General features: G+C 38.8%; 1 protein-coding gene across 1 annotated transcript in view; it reads left to right on the top strand.

Annotated features, from left to right (window-relative positions):
* IL1RAPL2 (interleukin 1 receptor accessory protein like 2) overlaps positions 1-19,832 on the top strand; it is a 1,213,983-nt gene that overhangs the window by 1,132,943 nt on the left and 61,208 nt on the right. The gene's annotated exons all lie outside the window — the stretch shown is intronic.

Raw genomic sequence — 19,832 nt, 5'->3', positions numbered from 1 at the left:
TCTCTCAGACATTAGGGATTGGAGTTCTTGAAAAGCCCTTAAGTCTCAGTGGGGCTTTATGGTGACATTTTGCTGGTGTGCTTTGGTAAACAAAACACTCTAGATTGTGAAACTAAAGCCCATTTCTGTGGCTTTTTGTTTTAAACATACTACTATGAAAGAGGGTATATGAGAAAGATCAAGCTTCCTGCTCCAGTGTTTCTCTGATTTATTACTGGTCTAGAATTCATTTATTAGAGTCTATGTAATAATATTATTCATTCTTTTATCCCTTTCTTTCATATAGAAATGTTTTTTAAAGTTCTTTTCATGATCATGGTGATTCATTATGCAGATGAAAAACTGGGTGTGTAAGTCTCACTCATACTACTGGCTTGACAAAATTTGAAAACTTTAGTAACCAGTTGTCCTTATGAATGCTCCCTTCCCTCCCCCTGTGCTCCCCAGTGGTACCCTAGGTTTACCACCCATACCTGTCCTCTTATTCTTCTGACACCCTCCCATGTCATATGTTCTATGTCTATTGGACCTTCCTCTCAGATGCCCCAGTGAGGATCTACCTTCGAAATGAATGGAGGGTTAAAGTATGGGAATAACTTTATCTGCCATAAAGTCCTTCTCCTGGGAGTCTTTGAATTTTAATATGGAACAACTGAAAATAAAATGCATTAACCTGAGGAAAGAATGATACATGAATTTCAGGCCCTATGAAGGAGGAATGAAGGGTATGGAGGAGCACGAATTGAGTCGGAACCTTTACATCATAAAACACATAGATAGTGATCTATTATGCACGAACATGTGCCTGGTCCTTGAGACGACTCATAGGGTGATTCTCAATCCGCTCATTTATACATTTGACATCTGTTTAAGAAATGAATTTTCACAATAACAAGGACTGTTCTTTAAACAGACAGGCACAAAGAACATTTATTCTTCACTGTATTGCTACAATGAATTCCTGCAATTCTTCTTACCAGTTACTCAGTTGGCTTAAAATGTGTATGTCATTCCAGTCTGCTTAGATCTATATCAAGATGATCACTTCAGAGCAGCTGTGAATTGATGTCCCGAGTCAGGGAAGAACTGGCTGCTTACCTGCCTGCCTGCCAGGTAGAGCAAGTGTTATTTTTTAGCTCTCTCGTATTCAATAATGACTGTCCATGCCACAACCAATTACTTTGATTGTTTTAAGAACCTCGTCATAGATTTAGAATGAAAAACCATGCCCTTCATTTTTGCACTGACACCACATGCATGTTGTGGTGGTTGGTGGCGATGATAGTTGTTTGCTTTTTGTTTTGTTTTGCTGTGTTTTCTTATTTTCAGAATTTTGTTCTTAGATTGCAAGAGTGACCTCTAGTGTAAAACATCTGTATAGTTGTAATCTCAAACTCCAGGGACTCTTATCCAGCCTTGATTTCCACAGGTATTCGGGTGATATAAAATATAACTAAGCGAGACTGCCACAAATCTGACAAGTTATCAGCCGAGAATAAAAATGTTGAGTCAGGGTTCTTCTTATTAGCGCTCATCTATTTTATTTCTAAACTTTGGCTACCAAAGGACAGCTGCATTCTGGGCATTCTGAGATGGCAAGGACAGCCTTTCCAAAAAACGCCCTTGCAAGGAACTGGAAGTAAATTATGACATTCTTTATGAGCTGGATGTATTTGACTGCAGAAAAAAATTGTTTTGCAGGTCTCTCATTGCCCCTGGCATTCCTGTTGTGAATAATTGGCCGGTGCACTCACCTGTTCTCTTTCTTCTCCAGAGAAAGGAAGTGTTTTCCTTACCACCACGCTGGGTAGATGCAAAGCATAAAGAACATACTGTACCCTTCATGGGGAAAATTAAAGTAGACTTAAGCATATGCTCTGCCCTCGCACAAGGTCAGCAAGAAAATTTGCAGTATGGTCAATGGCATTGCTTATTCCCTACACGAGGTTAAATAGAAGCCTTACCTGCCTTTCAAGGGCTAGCTCCCCTTGCAATAAAAATAACAATCGCTCACGTTGGCATAATGCTTATCATGCTTTACAACTTACAAAGCACTTTTGTCCATATAATTTTACTTCCTCCTCTGGCCACCTTTAGGAAGTAGGCACTATTAGTCCCATTTCAGTGATGAAAAGTTTGAGCCCCAGTGAGATGAAATGACATGTCCAAGGTCAAACACCCTTACTAGACAGTGACATTAAAGTCTTTAGCCTCCAACGTTTGTGTTCATTTTCTCACAGCTGCTTCAGAGTCTAATGATCAGACTTTGCTAAAATCATCTGTGAGGTTTTTTTCTTTTTAATTCTATGAAGCCTGAAAAGAGAAAAGATGGATCAAGGAAGGTTTTCATGGAAGAGGTTACATATAGTTCAGTCTTTAACAAATAGGGAGAACGTGAACAGATGAGGAAAGCCATTGTAAGTTAAGCAAAATTAAGGCAATGGGAGTGTATATATTAGACATAGGAAGTATGGGAATTTTCTAAATGTGGGAAGGTTGTGGGAAATAAGTTTGGAAAGTTGAGATCAAGACATGAAAATTCTCTAATTCTCAGACAGGATTTCTTAACCTCAGTACTATTGACATGTGGGCCCAGTTCATTCTTTGTTGTGAGGGCTGTCCTGTATGCTGTAGGAGGGCTAGCAGAATCCCTGGCCTGTGCCCACTAGATGCCAATAACATCCCCTCTCTCAGTTGTGACAGCCAGGACTAAATATTGCCAAACGTTCCCTGAAGGGGAAAATTGGCCTATGTTGAGAAGCACTTAAATTGGAAGATTATGGGAAGCATTTTATATTTTAAGGCAGAGAAGTGTCATGAATACACCTACGCTTAGGGAATACAAATATGACAAAAGTCTATAGAAAAAAAATGGAAGAAGAAGAGATTAAAAGCAAAAAAAGACTGTCAGGAGGATAAGGCAATAGCCTCAGTGTAAGGGCCAGAGGTAGCTGCTATATTGGAAAGAGCATTAAACTTAGAGGCAGGCACTTGGATTGCATTGCAGGCTCTGCCAAGAGTCAGTGTGTGTTCTTGGACGACTCATTGAAAACTTTACGCTTTCCATTTCTCACCTAGAGTGAAAGGATGAGAGGGCGAGACACGATGATCTCAAAGTTCCCTTCTAAGTTCATTAGAGACAGAAATACAAATGCTGTCACTAACTTTAACTGCGTCCATTCTTCTCCATATGTCTTTTAAAAGAGTTTTGGTGGAAAAAAAAAAAAAGAATTTTGGCGGGTATCAAATGTGTGCCGGGTCTCTCTGTGTAAAGATAAACAGCATGACCTCCTTGGCTCAGATTTAAAGGATGAAAAGGCCAGCCAGAAAGAGTGAAAAATATGAATTATGAAATGCATTTTAAAAACATGTAGTTGTGTCACTTTCAAGCACATAAAGTACTTAGAATGTAGATGTTGAAGTAAGCCTAGGTGAGGTCTTTTGGGAGTTAGTTAACTAATTTAGCATTTACTGAAAGCGTACAAAGCACAAGACGTTGTGTGAGGCTTCGCAGAGGTTACCAAGATAGATTAGTTACTTGGTTACCAAGGACTTCATGATATGGAAGGGAGGTTAGCAAGACACACAGCTTATAACCCAGAGCAGGGCAGAATGCAGCACGTCCCAAACAAACTGTATGTGCAAGTCTCATCCACATTAGCAGGCTAATTTTCAAATTGTTTTAATCATGCAGACTATAGCTTGAATCTAGGCTTAAAAATAATCAAGTATCTTTTAACACACAAATTTTCATGGAGTTGCTAAAAATATTTGAGTAAGAAAAAAATACAATTTAAACAATTATCCATCAATCCAATTAAGATGTGTAAGTCATATATAACTTAATATAATTGTTCTACACATAGACTGAGCTCATTTGCCTGTGGAGCCTTACCAAGAAGACAGGAATGGTTGGTGGCTAGAAAATTGCTTATATAGGTTTGCTGTTTTAAGGAACTTGGATCATTCTCCTTGCTGAAGTATTTAAAACATCAAATATCCTCCATAAAATTTTATATACACTATTTGTTCCTTGCTTTAGCAATCTTTGTTCTAAATTAGCAGCATTTTTAATGTTAAGGTTTTACTGTATGCCATATAACTAAGTGCAAATTCAGTAACAGCATTTGTCCTGTTGAGCTGTTTTCTATGGTGTTCTATTTTACCCTCTCTGCTGGCTGTGTACATAGCAGCCTATGTATGTACCATCACTATGGTTAATAGGTCACACTGGAGATAATTTTTGAGGTACATTCATGTGTCTACATACACAGTGAAAGGGGGTGTGGCAAAGACTGAAAGTTTGATGTAATTAATTCAGGGAGAAAATGCCGTGCCACTCAGAGAAAGAGACAGGGAGAGAAAAATAGACAGAGAGGTGATATGTTGATTGATAGATGGATAAATATAGATAGAAAATAAAAATATCTACCATGGAATACTATTCAGCCATTAAAAGAGATGTTTACATGTTTTGTATTAAACTGTATGGAAGTAGAACACATTATTTTTAGTAAAGCATCACAAGAATGGAGAAGCAGGCTTGGCTTCTGTTGCCACATACACCAAAGGTGCCAGGTTCGAACCCGGCCCGGACCAGCTAAACAACAATGACAACTGCAACAAAAAATAGCCAGCTGCTGTGGCGGGTGCCTGTAGTCCCAGCTACTTGGGAGGCTGAGGCAAGAGAATCGCTTAAGTCCAAGAGTTGGAGGTTGCTGTGAGCTGTGATGCCATAGCACTCTACTGAGGGCCACATGTTGGAGACTCTGTCTCAAAAAAAAAAAAAAGAATGGAGAAGCTAGAATCCTATGTACTCAATTCTGATATGAGGACAGTTGATGACCTACTACACGATGGGGGCTCGGGATGAGTGCTGCAGGGAATGCGAAGGAGGGAGGGGCAGGGTCACAGGATGAAACACACCTCTTGTGGGCAGGGTGCTTTGGGCCATGGTGCATGGGCCAATAGTCCCACTATTATAAGGGGGACTTTACCTGACAAATACAATCAGTGTAACCTGGTTCTTTGTACCCTCAATGAATCCCCACAATAAAAAAAGAAAAAGATGGAGTGGCACCTGTGGCTCAAAGGTGTAGGGCACTTGCCCCATATGCCAGAGGTAGTGGGTTCAAACCCAGCCCTGGCAAAAAAACTGCAAAAAAAAAAAAAAAGAAAAAATGTCAACACAAGTGGACATGTGTGTAGGTGTATATGTGTGTGGAAGTGGATGTCTGGGCCAAAGAGAAAAAATACAAACCACTGGAAACTCTGCAGGAATTAGCTGTCCAGTTTAGATGTCTCATTATCTTCCCTTTTACCTGCTAAATTCCTGCTCCACTTTTCTTTCTTTATTTAGTGAACAGGCAGGGAATGGAATTAACAGCCAAGTCGGTTTGGCTCCTTTATCTTTGAGGAAAAGCTGTGAAGAGAAGTTCAAATTAATACACAAAACGTAATTGGATATTATGAATATTTATGGCTTTTAAGAAACTCTATTTTTCCTATCCCCTCTTAATAGATAACCATCGATAATTATGTTCAGTTAATTTTGACCTCCAAAAGACAAAATCTGGACTGATGGATAGCTTTGTTATCATGTGTATAGGAATAGTGTGGACAAACAGAAGAAAATATGAAATCTAAAGTACAAAAAGAAGAAGCTAGAATCCTCTGAAGAGAGACTCATGGCGATAGAGAAGCTGCTAAGTACAATAAGCTCATTCCAGTGGGGCCCCAGCTCCCCGTCTGTCAGTACACTCAAGGTAACAATCTAAGCACAGAAGAGAAATTATTCACAGAACTTGGGACAACTAAGACTAGCCATTTGCAGAGAAGGAAGGAAAGAGTGTGGGGTAAATATTAGGAATTAGGAATAAGACGAGATGCAGTTGAGAAAAGACTACGAAAGGAAGGCTTGGGAGTTGTGGCTGCTTGAATACTGAAAAAAATGACAACAGGGAAAATGAAACCATGGCCCAAAGCACCATCTCCCAAGGGAAAAAGAGCATAAATAAAATGAGATTTAATTCAAATAAGCATATCTTCTTTTTCTGTATGCAATCTCATCTAGGGGCATGCTGGCCAGCAACTCAATTCAAACCTTCTGTGGGCCTAGCACCAGGATAGCTGCTAAAGAGGATAGAAGAGAAGATCTAGCTCTCTATCTGTAGGGAGCTCAATGTCTGATTTTTTTTTTTTTTTTTTTGGCCTGGGGCTGGGTTTGAACCCACCACCTCCAGCATATGGGGCCCACGCCCTACTCCTTTGAGCCACAGGCGCTGCTCTCAATGTCTGATTTACTGAGAAAATTATATGCAGAAAAGCCAGGGCTTCATTGTGTGGTTATGATATTCCCTACAAGTGATGGAGATAACAAGAGTGCTGGGGCTTTTGAATCACTCGCTGTTTCTAGTTGCAAAGGCTATTTGACCATGTCAATTGAAACATTTCTCCCAAAAGATGTGGCCCTGTTTCCTCTATTTTCAGCTGGTTTCCTAGCCCATTTCCAGCTGACAAACTGAACAACTTTCTATCAGATGGCCGTGAATGTTGATTTGACAGAGGGCCAGTCCATGTGCAAAATGAAAAGTCACATTGACCATTTTCCAGCCCAAATGCATCCAGACAGATGACTTCCTTCATTTTCTGAGTTGACTGGTTAAGGAAACTCACCTTTGAGTGTCTTTTTAACTTGAGTGCTACAGGGGAAAGAAATTGTTTTTTAATCAGGTTCTCGACTACAAGAAGTCAGTGAAAGACAGTGCTGGGAATGGACCAGGGTAGACAGATGTTGAGTTCCCTGTTGACCCCAAATACACAGGGGTAGGGGGTGTGACAGAAGCAATTGGCTTTGAGATTTTTTTTTCCCAGCTGGGTCACTCCTGGTACATCTTGTACAACATTCAAAATAGAAACATGGAACAGTATGAGGCATGACCCTGGCCCTAGGAAGTTTGTGAAAGGTTCAGAAAATTAAATAAAAACAACTGATAAGAAAACTATCAATCTAAGCCATGCCATGAAACTATCTTTGATTAAGAATTTTTAGTGACACTGCAACCTTGAAAATAGAGACTGACCAGATATTATTTAATATTATACCTCCCCAACACCTAGGAAAGGATCTTGCCCATAGTAGGGACTTGTGAAATGTTTGTTGAAATAAAGTGGCATGCCTATGGAACAGAACATAAAAGGTATGGAAATTCAAAATACAGAGAAATCACTGTTCCCAGCAGTCTACTTACAAGATACTTACAAAGCAGTTAGCAGTGTAATTGGGAGATTACAGTGTGACTGAATTTTATAAGACTTTATTATTTTATACTTAAAAAAATCACAACTTTATAGAGGCCGTATAAAGGAAGGGGCAAGACAAACAACTCAAGGATGATAGGACCAGATCCAGAAGATAGGACGAGTGGGGATGACTGAGGAGACAGGAGTATTCCCTGTGGATTTGGGAGAGAACTGTGAAGGAGATAGGAGAAAAGACTGTTGAGCAACTGCTTTGAGGATTTGTAGTCAATAAATGAGTAGAGAGGAATTTTAGAAAGCTCTGCTATCTTAAGCAATTCTTATTGCTCAATAATTATCCTACTCTTTGAGAAACTTTGCTAGAGATGCACAGTCATTTTTCAAAGGGAAAAATTCTCATTACAAAGAAGCGTAAGAAGAACCCCTTTCTTTAGCTTTGCCCCATGTTAGCAAATGATTGGGCATTATTTTATAAAAATAGCCAATTGTTTCACCATGGATGGTGCAAAGAGTTGGTAGGAGGAAGTTACGGTGGGGAGGAGGCATGTAAGTGAGCAAGGGTGAGTGACCAGAGGCAGTGCAGGGCACCATCAGGGAAGGCCAGAACCATGAGGGTGGGAATCCATTCCCAGGAGAGGGGTTGGTTCGGTGTGATAGGAGGAGCAAAGTAAGGACCCAGAATGTGGGGATCAGATGGCTCAAAGACTGAGATAGAGCACTAGAGGATACCAGAGAACCATGAAGTACACTTCCAACTTTCTGAATGAGATTTCAGGCTCTTCCTGACAGAAGACTCAGAAGTTGGCTTCTGGCTTTTCTTGTGAGCAATGATAGCTCTTTATTTCTTTTAATTATATGCATTTTTCAGCAGAAACATAAAGAAGAAATGACTTCTTGTTTATTATAATAGAACTAACTGTAATAATTAGCTTCAAAATCCTCTTTCTGTCATTTATGTATCCTTTGATCATCGAAGAACAGAACAAAATTATTTGAATTTATGAAATAAATGGAATGCAACTGCCACACTCTTTTTTTTTCTGGAGCCATGGAATCACCTCTCTGTCTTCAGGAACTTATGGACACAGGGAGAGAAAGATTTGATACACAGAATAATTGATGATAAAATCTGAAACTCAAGCAAAAAGAAATGGTGACTGTCACTGACTGATCCTGCCAAAACATAGCACTTGGGCTACTTTGCACAGGCGTATAATCATTGAAGTTCTGTCTTCCCATTTTCTTGTTGACTCTGCCTTGAGGGGACTTTTGAAAAGGCAACCCAGATCAGGTTTTCGCCTCTTCTTTTTCCTTTCCTCCTTCCTCCCTCTTTAAAAGGGTTAGCGAAAGAAGGGGAAAACTACAGGGTATTTATTTATTATTTGCACCCCGGTTTATTCCAAAATGTATTTGTGAAGATTCACAAAGCTACGTTTAGTGCTGACCAAGTAAACCCATTCTAAAAGGAAAAAAAAAAAAAACTAGGGAACTTCAGCTAAGCTTTTGGGAATCAAGCAAAGTATTATTCAGCACAACTATGTGCCTTGTACCATATTAGTTCCTCTAAGGAAATGAAAGTGGAATAGAAGATATGGTTTCCATCTTTAAAGACCATAACATTTAGTTGGGAAGAGGAGAAGACCATCTATGAAAGTCAGTATGGAAGAGTGGTTAGGATCTTTGTCTCTGGAATCTCAGTCTGGCTTACAGTCTCTGCCACTTGTGAGACCACATATTTGTGGATTCAGATGAGTTGTTTTACCTCTCTCTGTTTTTGTTCGCTCATTTGTGAACTAAGAATAATCAGACCTTCTTCGCTGTGTCTGTGTGAGGATAAGCTTGGGCAGAATACTTTAAGTACTTAGCTTATTTTTGTTGTAATAATTATGTGAAGCAGAGCACAAGTAAACTTTTAACACCCTATGACGTACATGTAAATGGGATTCAGAGAAAGGAGAGAAGCCAGTGTGTGGAAGGGTGGTCCGGGTTGGCTTCATGGTATGAGTGACATTTGAGCTAGATCCTGATGGGTGAGGCTTTAAGTATGCAAAAGTGAAAGGTACAAGCAAGCCAATCAAGTAGGCTGCAAAATAGAGTATAATGAATGGCAAGACCAAAGGGATATGTGGTCAAAGGACATTAGTAGCCCGAAAGAACCCTTATAGAACTTCAGAAAATCAATAGCGTGACATGAATCTGATCAGTAATATGTGGACAGCTTTGGGTTTCATTTTCTCGACTAGGCATTAAACCTTGATATTTCCATTTTCTGAAGGATTAAAGGATCCTTGTAGGATTATTTTAAACATCAGTTCTGGAGTCACAGTCTGCAGACAGCCAACAATACTTATTAAAGTGAATGGCACCTATGTTAAAACCACAGCCACATTTTATTTCTTTATTTATTTGAAGATTTTTTTTAAAGCTTACTACAGCCACGTTTTAAATCACACTGTTATGTCCAGAAAAATATATCAGTATTTTCTTCCGTCACCATATAATACCTGGATCAATCTTCAAATACACAGTAAGAATTGCCATGTGTGTATTGATTCATTTTTCTCTAAACTTGTACAGCAGGATTTGACTAGCAAGTCATTCCTAGTACCAAAAGTTGCAATCTTATCTGTAAGGATTCACAAGTACTTTTGACAATACAGAAGTTGAAATAGTGAAAAGGATTTCTGTTTCCAATCACATGGTCTCAAATGACAGAGGTGACCTCTTTTAAAGAAAGCAATGGTTACTCCATGTTCTATTTTTATGACTCTTTTTTTCTGATTGCTGGAATAGGCATAACTTTATAAGCCTTAACACTTAATTCTATACAGTATGAAACCAAGTAAATAACTTTTGAAATGAATGAAAATAGCTTTAAATGTCAATATAATATGGATTTAAATTATTTTTCAATTGATATAATTATACAGGGTGGCTACTCTACAAACCAAGATTTCTAAATCAATAGAAAATTGTCAATAAATAAAGTCATTTAATCTTAAACCATTTATAGAAGGGGTCTGTTTTTCCTCCACCAAACATAATATAAATAATCATGTACATATTTTTTCTTTTTATTTTAATTAAAACCATAGCTGTATATATTTATGGGGTATAATGTGATGACTTGCTATACAATATGGAATACTTAAATCAAACTGATTAACATAACTATCACCTCACTCACTTATTTTTTTGTGTTAAGACATTTATAATTTACTTTTAGTTATTTTGAAATATGCCCTTTCATTGTGAATCATGTGCATTTAATCTTGAACTATTAATTCAATCTAAATGAATTCTTTTGTCACTATTACGCATTTGAATATACGCACACAGATAGCATATTTGCGTATTTGAACCCGCCTGACATCTCGATTTGATGAGTACAAATTGGACATGCCAGTCTAATGAGTTAATATCCAAGGACTTTGCCTTTGTCGATGAGGAGCTTTCAAAATCCCTTGTCAAGCTGAAATATGGAAAGCACAGGGTCAAGGAAAGCAGGGTCATAAGCAACCATCAGCAGAGCCAACAGAAGCAGCCAGGCGTCAGTAGGGTAGATAGGAACTAGGGTTCAAGGCAAGATAGGGTTCGTAGACAGGAAACAGATTGTGAAGTAAACTGTCAGAGGTTAGGGGACACACGGGAACTGGGACTTCAGGCTCAGCATGCAGGCTAATTCAGACATAAGGCACCCTGGCCAAAGGACTTTGGAGCTAGAGCTAAAACCTACCCGAGGCAGGGAGATTCTCATCCTCTTTCTTTTGCAAAAAGAACTAATGACTGATGATTTAAGAGCTAGGACTAAAAGTGAAGCAAGTCATCCCACAAGGAAAATCCTAGTGCTCACTCATCTAGGCCAGCTATTTAACATACAAAACATCAAATGTGTACAAGTCCTTATTGATTCTCTCAGTTGACTCTGTAATTTTTTAGAAGAAGAAATGGAAGATCATTAGGAGAATGGACTTATAAAAAAAAAAGTCACAATGATGTAGTGGAAGGGTTGAGGCTGTAACTTCGGTGTCCTGACCCCAGCAACATACTGTTTCCATGACATGTTTCTGCCTTGCCTACACCAGTGCTCTTAAATGGGAAATGTGACTGAGAACAGTAGGATCTTAAGACACTGAGCCAACCAATCCTTGTCCTACAGGGATGAAAGAGGGAAAAGTAAGCAGAGTTTATAGGTATGATGTGTAGCCATAGTGGGGGTTTTATTGATAAAATTCAGTAACAGAAACATGTACTGGGATTGAGCCTACTTGGTGACGCAGCTAGGTAAGTCGTCTACACAGTTTATCCTCCAGTGTATTTTGCACCACTTATCCCTTTGAGCCGATTGTGGAGCCAAACAAACCCATAACTTAGACTTTTAACCATGATAACAGTGCTGGGTGCCATCTTACTTTGAAGGCTGCTGTGATGCTTTTTCCGCTTAGCATATGCATGTTCACTACCATTCCCCAAAACATTTCCTGGCTTCAGGTATATCATGAATCAAGAAATAGTAGAAAGTTTAAGGGTCTTGGTCTCTTTCTTAATCTGTCTCTTGTACTTTCTTTCTCCCAAATCATTATTCTAGATTAAGGCTACTCAGTCTAGTGTTCTTCCTCCCAAGACCAATTACCTTTAGTACCCACTTTCTTCTCTCAGTCTTACTATTTTCTGGGTAGAAAACCCTGCATTCCTGCAGTTTCCACCATTTGGGACAGCTGTGTTCTTCCTCCCAAGACCAATTACCTTTAGTACCCACTTTCTTCTCTCAGTCTAACTATTTTCTGGATAGAAAACCCTACATTCCTGCAGTTTCCACCATTTGGGACAACTAACTTATTTCTCTCTATCTCATCAACTTTTCATCTCCCTTTATCTTACTGGGAGAAATACAATCATTTTTCCTTCTTCAGCTTCATAGTAGCTTGCTCTCAACTTTAAGCTAAAATTTACCTCTGTGACAGTATCATTTAATTTAGAAAATAATGGGAAGGGGGCTCTTCTTTAGAAAGAAGGATAAAAGACTGCACAAAATCACTCTTGAATGTCAAAGCTGCTTTTTTCTAGTAAAAGGTATAGAATGGGGGCAGCACCTGTGGCTCAAAGGAGTGGGGCGCTGGCTCCATATGTTGGAGGTGGCGGGTTCAAACCCAACCCCGGCCAAAAACTGCAAAAAAAAAAAAAAGGTATAGAATTAAAAGGCAACATTTTCTCTAGTACACTGAACATGGTGCTATGTATTGGAAGACATGGGTTCTTTTTTCAGCATTGAATATGGCTCATAATTTGACCCAGTAAAGCCAGTTAATTTCTGTTTGAGCTTGCTTCTAAATCTTAATGATCCATTCCGTTTATCTGAGACCCTGGTATTTTTACCAGTATAGCTTTGGCTGTAAGTGAGTATTTCACATATTGGATGACTGCTAGGCCAGTGTGTGGAATGATTAACTACCTTGTGATAAAAATCATGCTGAGCTATCATGTTATATATTTTTTCAAACTGAAAGACTGTATGTTTCCCTCCCTTCCAGGTAAGCCACACCCACAGATCAGGGGTTCTCAGGCTTTTCCTTCCTAACACACGGGACAAATGATATGCACTGTAAGAAAAACTGTTAATGAGAGTCTTAAGCCATTTGCTGGTGCTTTAATAGAACGCCACAGACTGGGCAGTTTATAAAGAATAGAGATTTATTTGGCTCATGGTTTTGCAGACTGAGAAGCACAAGACCGTAGTGCCAACACCTGTAGGAGGATCATCCCATGGTGAAAGGCATCATATGGTGAGAACATGTGTATGGAGGCAGAGAGAGGAAATCAGATTGAACTCATCCTTTCATCAGGAGCCCACTCTCAAGATAACTAACGTACTCCCATGACAATGGTATTAATCCTTTCATAAGGGCAGAGCCCTCACAACCTAATCACCTCTTAAAGATCCCACTTTTCAACACTGTTACCTTGGCAATGAAATTTCAATGAGTTTTAGAGGGCACATTAAAACCCTAGTATTCAGGCTCTGACATCCTTCTTATAATGCAAAATATTTCATTCCACCCCAATAGCCCTAAAGACTTAAATCATTCCAACATCAATTCAGAAGTTCAAAGATTTTTTCTTCTGGGTAGATGCCCAGTAATGGGATTGCAGGATCAAATGGGAGGTCTAGTTTGAGTTCTTTGAGGGTTCTCCATCCTTCCTTCCAACAAGGTTGTAGTAGTTTGCAGTCCCACCAGCAGTGTAAAAGTCTTCCCCTCTTTCCACATCCACACCAGTATCTGCAGCTTTGAGACTTTGTGATGTGGGCCATTCTCAGTGGGATTAGGTGATATCTTAGGGTGGTTTTGATTTGCATTTCTCTGATAATAAGAGACAATGAGCAATGTTTTGTATGTTTATTAGCCATTCATCTATCTTCTTTAGAGAAGGTTCTATTCATCTCTCATGCCCATTGATATAAGAGATTGCTGGCTTTTTAAAATGTTGATTAATTTGAGTTCTCTGTAGATCCTAGTTATCAAGCATTTGTCCGATTCATAATATGAATGGCTCAGTGCCTGTTGCTCAAGCGGCTAAGGCACCAGCCACATACACCTGAGCTGGCAGGTTTGAATCCAGCCCAGGCCGCCAAACAATGATGGCTGCAACCAAAAAATAGCCGGGCATTGTGGCAGGTGCCTGTAATCCCAGCTACTTGGGAGGCTGAGGCAGGAGCATCACTTGAGCTCAGGAGTTGGAGGTTGCTGTGAGCTGTGATGCCACAGCACTCTACCCAGGGGGACAGCTTGAGGCTTTGTCTCAAAAAAAAAAAAAGATTCATAATATGCAAATATCTTTTCCCATTCTAATGGTTGTCTATTTGCTTCAGTTGTTGTCTCGTTAGCTGTACAGAAGCTATTCAGTTTAATTAAGTCCCATTTGTTTATGGCAATTAGATTTCAACATGAATATTGGAGGTAACATCCAAACCATAGCAATGAGGCACTCCTCATATGCAAGTTATGACTACCCTTTATCTGCCACTCAAGGAAATACCTACTGGAATGCATATATGTTATAGTGACCTTAATATAATGATGATCTTGACACTCTTTTAAGGAACTAATTAACACACATGCTAGTAACAGCCTTCTTAAAATATGTCTCACAGCTGAAAGTAACCTGCCCCCATGTTCCTCATGTCTTGACACTGGCCTATTAGACTGGAGCGTTTGGCTCAGGAAACTCTCACAAATACAAATAAAATAGTTGTGCACTAATTGTGGATTTTCTTAGGGAAAGAATAAACAACTTGAAAGGTGAAGCTATAAACTTAAGCACATAATGCACAGCAGGAAGGTGACCAGCTTCCACATTGGCATCCCCCATTCCGCTTCTAATCTCATCTCAAAAGGCCACATTGAAGTGTAAACCCAGGGAAGAAAGGAAAATCTCTGTTTATGTTAGCAATAACAGGAATAGAAAATCTATGTTTAGTTCCTTGGTAGGCATGGTGAAAATAAAATTAACTTAATCATTTAGGCCAAAGACACATAGTGTACAATTTATATACTTCTGTTGTGGTACTTCAGACAGCTGGTCAATATGGTAGACTGAATTGTTACGGTAAAGGCTCATTTCTTGTTTTGGATCACAGAGAAATGCAGGTAAAAATAGAAGAAAGATTTTTACATGCTTATCCCAGCTTGAAAGAAAGTAAGGGAAAATTTTAGGATCCAGGAAAGAATAGGGAACTCAAAGCCAGAGAAAGAAGTATAAGCTAAAGTTGAATAATTCCTGGGGCTACCAGAACCAGGTATGGACCTTAGAAGTCTAATAACTTGAGCTTAGGATCTGTGTAAAGCAGTGGTTCTCAACCTTCCTAAAGCCACAAGCCTTTAATACAGTTCCTCATGTTGTGGTGACCCCCAACCATAAAATTATTTTTGTTGCTACTTCCTAACTGTAATTTTGCTACTGTTATGAATCATAATGTAAAAATCTGATATGCAGGATATATTTAGGCAACCCCTGTGAAAGGGTTATTCAACCCCCAATGGGGTCACAACCCATAGGTTGAGAACTGCTGGTGTAAAGTATGGAGCTAGAACTGAGAGCCCAGAAAAGAATTTCTAGAAACCTGAATGGTTTATAAAGCCTAAAAGTATATGAAATGGAGACTAGAAAATTCTGCTCATTGGTCCAGAAAAACAGCCAGTCCACAGTCATGGTCATAAATGGAAAGAAATGTTTAAGAGAAGTTGGAATGCTAAACCTGTACCAAGCGTGGGTGTGGACTTTAAATGCACACATCCACATGTGGCATAAACCCTCAAGCTAAGAAATTAACAGAAAAACTAGTTCCAAACCAGTGAAACTCACAGCGCCTTGGCAGAGGCAAAGTTGGAACAATTCTGAGGGGATTCCTCTACACCTCTCAGTATCCAGGACTCCGACAGAAAACAATCCTTATTGTAGATGAAAACACAAGAATGAAAGTAAAAACCTCATAAGAAAATTAACCACCATAAGCATGCTTCCCCTGACGCAAATAGAAAAAAATTGTATCCCAAGAAATAGAGATAATAGGACAATCTAAGAAAGACTTTAAAAGAGGTAGAAAAATGATTAAAGAGAAAAAGAATGAAGAAAAACTATTTGACAAGAAAAGGGCATAGATGGTTATCAGTAGCTTTTAGAAAATCCATAGCTCATCAAGGGGGGGGGGGTCGGAGATAGATAAAGGTATTAAAAATCGAATTGTTGCCCTTGAGAAATTCTTAGAAAGTCCTGATAGAAGAGAAGATTAAGGTATGTGATCAAAATAAAATAGATTTTTATCTTGCCACCCTTACTTGGCAATTCTCTAACTTCAGACAATTTGGGCTCAGATACTTTTAACAGTCATCTACGAACAAAGCTATAGAAATAAAATGCAAACAGAATCGGTTATCTAATTCATGAAAAAAAGTCACTCATATAGCTGAAGCAAGCGTGATGTTCTGGCATCCACCTATCGTTTGACTTTCACCTTGGTTATTAATGTTTGTGAAAATACTGACCAATATGTTGGTCACTTGTTTTGTATTTGCAAACATAGGCTCCACAAAAATAAATGGAAGCATTTTGTAAGAATCAATTGAGTATATGGAATTTACAATAAATACATGTATATGTATGTTATATATAGAGAGAGAGTTATGGTTTTTAAACTGTGTAAGTCATATGGCATCCTTTATATTATTAAAATTTGTGATAAACTTACACATTGTTCCGCAAAGCCCGTTGTTAAATATTTTTTTCCAGTACACCACCGATGTATATCTTCTTTAATTTAGAAATGGTAGGAATTACAGTTTGGGTAGCCTGTTCCTGTCCAGCTCCCATTCCTTTCCTAACCCCACCCTCTCTCACGCATGCGTACGTGCACACATGGAGGCACACAAACCCTGCTACCACTACTCCTAGCAGAGCTTTCGGAACACTTTGTTTTTCCTCATCATCTGGTTATGAAACGTTTAGGCTCTAAAACACAAGAAAATGTAATAGGGCATAAGTGTTTGAGCTCTCTCCCAGAGACTCTCCCCTTGAACACATCAAGAATATGACTTTATCCATTTCAGGACAAATGTCCAGCAAATACATGGCTAAAACTTTTAAGGCTGCTGAGACTTCTATATTTGTAAGATCTATAAGTAATCTTCTCACAATGTAGATGCTCACAGAGCCCTGTGAAAAAGGGAACTGGTATAATGCTAGGGCCATGAGAGCCAGTCTGCTGCATGTATGCTGCTTTCTAAGAAGGCTCACTGACCTCATTACCTAGCACTGATACACCAACACACAAAGTTCTTTGTGTCTTCAACCTACTTTAGATGCCAATATGACTTGGCTATTTCTACTAAGAAGGCATAGAGTAACACGGGAATTGCTTTGAAAGCATTTGGACACAAAAGAAATACAGTAGCAAACAGATGCAAATGGTAGATAAGAGTTTGCACATACGCCAAATTTTAGAAATGTCCAGAAAGATTATGTTTCAGGCTATTTATCCAATCAGCGCAGCGCTCCCTCTCATGCCTTTTAGAAGAGGTGGTGCCCACTCCCTGACACACATTGAGTCTCACTATCTGGTCCAAGTGCTGATCAGTTTAGGACTCTTCTCTGAGAATTGGGGATGATAGTTGGACGGTTTTCCTGTTTCTGGCCATTGACAAAAAGCTTCAGGATATTTATTCAGCATTTGTAAAACCGAGACTGCTGAAATATATGTCTCTCGTGTTTATTTAACAAGAACCTGTCTGATGGGAGAGTAACAATATTCCTCCCTAGAGAAATTGCTGCAATCGTCAGTACCTTGTGTATAGTGCCAAGAAAAGAGCAGACGCTGTCATTTTTGATAGACCATCTCAAGGAGGCCCCTTTTTGCACGTTGCTGTAATTGCCTTTCTCTATTAAAATCAAACCAGGTCTGAGCACACACACACAAGGAATCACTAAAAGGCGTTCTATTTGATAGATTCTTTCAACATAGCCCAAAGGAATGACAACAGAGATTTATATGTACAAATGTATATACTGGTAGTTTTAACAACTGGGATCCCTTATGATAATGTTTATCACCATCTCTGGATTTTCTGCCATCTGGTATGATGTTCTTTAATACCCTTAGTTTCCTGAGAATGAGAGTAACAAGGCATAGAAAAAAAGTCACTGTTCAGGTGTAGAGAACTAAGGGCTTGCTTGGGGGAATCATGCCCTCTCTAGAATTTAGAAAAGCTTTATAGAACATTTATATGAAGACATTGACCCATAGGAATCCATAAAAAGGGGAGAGGGAGGGGAGGGGCGAGTATGGGTGGAGGGAGAATAATTGGTGGGACCACACCTATGGTGCATCTTACAAGGGTACATGTGAAATTTACTAGGCATAGAATATAAATGTCTTAACACAATAACTAAGAAAATGCCGTGAAGGCTATGATGACCAGTTGGATGAAAATATTTCAAATTGTATATAAAACCAGCACATTGTACCCCATGATTGCATTAATGTACACAGCTATGATTTAATTAAAAAAAAAAAAGGACGGAGATCGACAAAGTCAAAATGAACATGTATCTATCTCAATGTCTGCATGAGATTATGCCTCAGTTTTTACTTCTACTTGGATGATCAACCCTCAAAGAAAATAACACTATGCTAAATTTGGATGGGGCTTTTGAATCCACCAAGGACTTTTGCATATATTATCTTATATGAGCCTTCCGAGTTTTATTACCATACTCATTATACATATGAAAAATCACTTTACAAAAGGCAAGGTAATCTGCCAAGGGTCAGACAGTTTGCTTGTTTATGATAAATCCAAAACTAGGATCTACATTTCCTGACACTTAGTCCAATGCACTTTCTACTATACAAGACTGTCTTTCAATTTTTACACAAGTATGTGACAGAGCATATGTTCAAAGCAACAATGAATAACCTTGTTTCAGATTTGTGTCAGACATACATGACAGAACCTTGACATTGAAGTTTTTGACAAGTATGGAATGATTGCAAGGTCTACAACACGTCGTTTTGCTGAGGTATAAATTTTCACTATAATAAAACTCTTATGTGGCAATAAGTCACTTATTATGGGTCAACCCAGCATCCACATGTCTACAGGGTCTCTTTAATTTTCGCTCGCCTTCATGTAAACCCTATTATTTACCATTAAAATTGTTTGTGGTAAAATTGGTCCTCAAAGAAAGCCATCTGCTAGCTCTGGTGATTACAAATAAATGGTCTCAAAAAGCAATGGTTCTTGAAACATGGACGTTTTGGATCAATTGAAGTGTAAAATGGAGAATTTGTCCATGGCTCAGAGTGATGATGGGAGCAAGTCCGCCGTGAAGTCCACAAGGAAAAATATATTATTGAAATTGCTTTATCTAGTGCATTAACTAGGACAAACATTGTCTATTATGGAGACAGCAATATGGTATAATGTGATTTATGAATTGGGGGATCCCTATAAAAGTAAGAAGTGCCAAGATGTGTTCTCTATGCCATCTTCCCTTAACGATCTACTTTGCCAAAAAAAAATAATAAAAATAAAATCAATAGCAAAAACAATTGCTTATACATGTTGTGAGAATTTACTATTAAAACAAAGTTTTAGTTAAAAATCTTCAAGATGCTGGACAGCGCCTGTGGCTCAAAGGGGTAGGGTGCTGGCCTCATATGCCGGAGGTGGTAGGTTCAAACCCAGCCCCAGCCAAAAACTGAAAAAAAAATCATCAAGATGCATGATTAAAAGTACTTAAATACTGCCTAGAATTATTTAAGTGCTATGAGTGACACAAAGAATATAGACGTTTTCCCTGCATGTACTCTTTATGGATATATTTGTAATTTAAACATATTTCCTTTGGTTTGTGTATTATAGTTCCTCAGAGAGACAGAACCACTACTACTGAGGGAGTGAGGGGAAGAGAGGGAGAGAGAGAACTTACTTTTCCTCTGCCTTTTGTTCTATGGGGGAGGCAGCCACTTGGATGTTACCTGCTCACATTGAGGTGAATCTTCCGCACTCAGTTCACTG

This window comes from Otolemur garnettii, unplaced genomic scaffold (genome assembly GCF_000181295.1).
Source record: "Otolemur garnettii isolate 467f Iridium unplaced genomic scaffold, OtoGar3 scaffold00216, whole genome shotgun sequence".
NCBI lineage: Eukaryota > Metazoa > Chordata > Mammalia > Primates > Galagidae > Otolemur > Otolemur garnettii.
This window is presented reverse-complemented; position numbering and strand designations above follow the sequence as displayed.